This window comes from Nicotiana attenuata, unplaced genomic scaffold (assembly GCF_001879085.1).
Source record: "Nicotiana attenuata strain UT unplaced genomic scaffold, NIATTr2, whole genome shotgun sequence".
NCBI lineage: Eukaryota > Viridiplantae > Streptophyta > Magnoliopsida > Solanales > Solanaceae > Nicotiana > Nicotiana attenuata.
The window spans coordinates 67,082-71,006 of NW_017672710.1; positions in this window are offsets into that span (position 1 = coordinate 67,082).

Sequence of the window (3,925 nt, forward strand, 5' to 3'; positions counted from 1 at the left end):
TTCTGCGGAAATTCCCATAATCCAAAAACCCGCTTCTGCGACGTAAATCCCGCATCTGCGGCGTCGCAGATGCGGCTTCCCCAACCGCTTCTACGAAATCAGCGCCCAGGTTCCATCACCGCTTCTGCGGTCCAATCTTCACACAAGCGAGACTGCTTCTGCGGCCCAAGCTTCGCAGAAGCGAAAACATCAGTTGCAGCAGACTTAGCAACATGCAAAAATTGCAAAACTCTCCGTTTAACCATCCGAACTCACCCTGAGGCCCCCGGGACCTCAACCAAAAATACCAATGCATCCTATAACGTTATTCAAACTTGTTCCAATCATCAAAACACATCAATTAACACCAAAACCATCAAATTACATCGAATTCAAGCCTAAGTTCTTCTAAAACTTCTGAAACACGTATTCGACCAGAAACCCTACCAAATCACCTCCGAATGACCTGAAATTTTGCACACACATCCCAAATCACATAACAAAGCTACAGCAATTCTCAAAATTCCATTCCGACCCTTGGATCAAAATCTCACCTATCAACCGGAATTCGCCAAAATACTAACTCAGCCAATTCAAGCCTAATTCTACACCAGACCTCCAAAATTGCTTCCGATCACACACCTAAGTCACAAATCATCCCCCGAAGCTAACCGAATCATCGGAATTCATATCCGAGCCCTCTAACACAGAAGTCAACGTCCGGTTGACTTTTCCAAAACAAACCTTCCTTAAAGAGACTAAGTGTCTCATTTCCTTCTAGAACCAATCCAAATCAACTCGTTCACACCCAACACTGATAATGAAGCATAAAGAAATAGAAAATGGGGGAATCGGGGCGGTAACTCACGTGACGACGGGTCGGGTCGTCACACTATCGTATAATTATTTGGAAAAAAAGTGATAATAGTTGACCCACAAACTAGCACTTCCTTCTTGTACCAAAAATAAAAAAAAAATATCATATTGGCCGCCTTAACATCATTTCAAAAATCTAAAAGAGTGAGTGATCGAGAATTTGACATCAATATGTGAATAGGAATAACTCCTTGTTATAGTAATGTTTCCCGTAAAATGGTACAGTTAAATTTATACGTGGTTTATAGACAAGGGAATTGACTTGATCCCAAAATGATAAATAAATTAGATAAAAATATAAGACTTAGCCTTGAAGTTGAGATAAAACAGCAAAAATCTTGATTCCGAGAGCAGAGCTTCCGGATACAGTAATAATAATACAAATAAGCAAGAAGGTAAAATTGTATTGAGCTTTGAACAGAGTATAGTGTATGTTTGTGAGAAAATTTGTGTCCTTTACAATGATTATAGAGCTCACTATTTATAGTTGCACCTAAGGAACAAGTTCTTAGGATCAAGCCTCTCTTTAATGACAATTATGAGAGCCATTGAAGAATGTGTAACGGTAGGCAGTGAATGTCATATTCTTTGTAACGGACCATATACTTAATGCTGTAGAGTATTCTCCACTTAATACTACTGGGTGGCTAATATTTATTTTGCCTTTATGAATATCATTCTCTCCAATAGCAAACGAGATCGTTGCCTTCGAACCGACTATCTTCTGTCTTCGGCTCCACGTGTCGCTTTCTCATGCGATCATTAAATATGAACATATTTTACCTTATACAGATAGTCCCTCTGCTTTCTGGTGGCATAACTTTGTGCATCGGGAAGTTGGTAGAGATACATTTTTTGGTGGAAAATTCTCTCACCCCCACTGAAAAGTTTCTGACGGTTGATTAGACGCACGTCTCTCCGCATTTAATGCCCCGAACACGCGTCATCCTACGATTCAACATCACTTTTGCTGGTTATCAAGGTAATTATGGACACGATTTTAGCCGCTTATTCTTTTTACTCATATGCACCAAACTTCTCCATTTACACTTCATAACTTTCCAACCTTTCTCGAACCCTCTTTACTCAACTCGAACTTGTCTTCAACTTTCTCTAATCTTCTTCTTCAGAAAAAACCCTTTTCTCTCTTATGATAACAATGGCCTCTTCTTCCAAAAACCCCATTTCCTCAAAGAACAAAGGTAAAGCTGATGCCGCTGCTCCTCCTACGGTGAGCACCATTATTCCAAGGAGTCTTGTCATAACTAAGGACTTCGAAGAGAAGTACCCTACCACTAATCCTCGCACGTGGGCTATTGGCGTGTATCCTTCTTCTATCTGCCCTTCCAGCATTCCTGCTATGAAGGAACACTACCATTGCCATGATTTTAACATCATCGCTCCTGAACTGTAACTTTACCCAAGAAGGGTTTCACGTATTTTTATACGTATCCTTTTACTTAGGGGCCATTCTTTTTGAGCGGGAACTTGACTCTGTTACTGTGGATTTTTTCTTCCGTTACCAGGTATGTCTGGCACAAGTAAGTCCTTCTGTGCGAAGAAAAGTTGCTTGTCTTCGGTGTCTATGCCAGGAGACGGGAGAGGAGCTAACCCTGGCTCGATTAATGAACCTTTATTCCCCAAAGATTTTCCGTGGAGGAATGATAAATTTCAGCAAATGTGGCCATCATGCTTTGCTATCCAGCATAGATGATGATAACGGCCGTAGGTGGATGGAACGGATCATTGCAGTTGCCACCAGGGACATCATTCCGATCACGACTCCATCCTGTCCGAAATTGTGGAACCGCACTCATAAGTTCACCGTTTGTCTTTTCTTCTATTAAAGATCTCCCCATGTTGTTACTGGCCCTTCTTCATTCACTTATTTCAGCAACTCGGTGGACACTACCTAGGGTTGAAGGCTTAGACCTGTGGGTCTAGAAAATTTTGGATGTCACTACGCCCGAGACCCGCACGTGGAAAGAACTGGACCTTAAATATGGGTAGAAGGCCAAAAATCATGGTAAGTCGAACTCATCTTGTTTTTACCTTTCGTATAAGGAAGTTGATTAACCTTTCTCTCCTGTTGAATTCAAGTCTACCCCAGGGCTCAGTTGTCATCCCCGAGGAGGACGTTTTGGCTAATCCCACTGACGTGGCGAGGCTGCTACAGGAGGCTTTCAACCAAACAGGTGTCTCCGGGCCTGCTTCTGGTGCAAGTGCTTCTTCTCGGAGTCCCCGGCCTGAGAACAAACAACAAAAAATAAGACGTTCCTCCGCTGCCGGGGGAAAAAATAAAAAGGCAAAGAATGGCACACCCGAGTTGTCTTGGATGCCGTGGTGATGAGCGCCGCGCCCGAGCCAGCCATAGACATCGTGGTGATCGATTATGATGGAGAAGCCGGTAATGAGAGGGATTCTCTACATAGAAGACGACGACCTTCACCAGCTCAACAGAATGCTCAATCTGTTGAGTTGGTTACACCAATCCAGGATGATGCCTCGACACTATGGGGGGAAGTATTATATGGTGGAAAATTCTAACTCCCGCATTCGAGTCCCAGTCGCCGTGCCCGGTACCGTGAGGCTGAGTACCGGGTCCCTTCTGTCTTCGGTTGATGAGCAACCAACAACCAGCATTACGTTTGCCGCAGCCACTTCTCATCCTACAACGCCATCAACTTCATCTCCTTATTTACTAACTCTGCCTTCGCCACCAACACCTGCTACATCATCTCCACTGGGTGCAGTTGCCCGAGAGGAGTATATCCCTCCTCCTCAGTCCCAAGTTCATGGGAATTAGGGTATAATTATTTTGCCCCCTCCTAAGATCCCCAAAGGAGGAGGAGTATCACCCTCTTGGTTTCCACCGGATGCCATCTATTATCCCGGTCGGTGGAGCTTGTTAATTATTTGAAGATTTTGGCTTCAGAAAACGATAGGAATAAAATACAGACTCTTTCAGGAGAGTGTTTGTTGAACAATGCCATGCACAATGCAGGGACGGTATAGTCTTTGTTCCCTCTGTTGTTCTTCTATCTTTGTTGTGGCAGGATTTTGAGTTTGC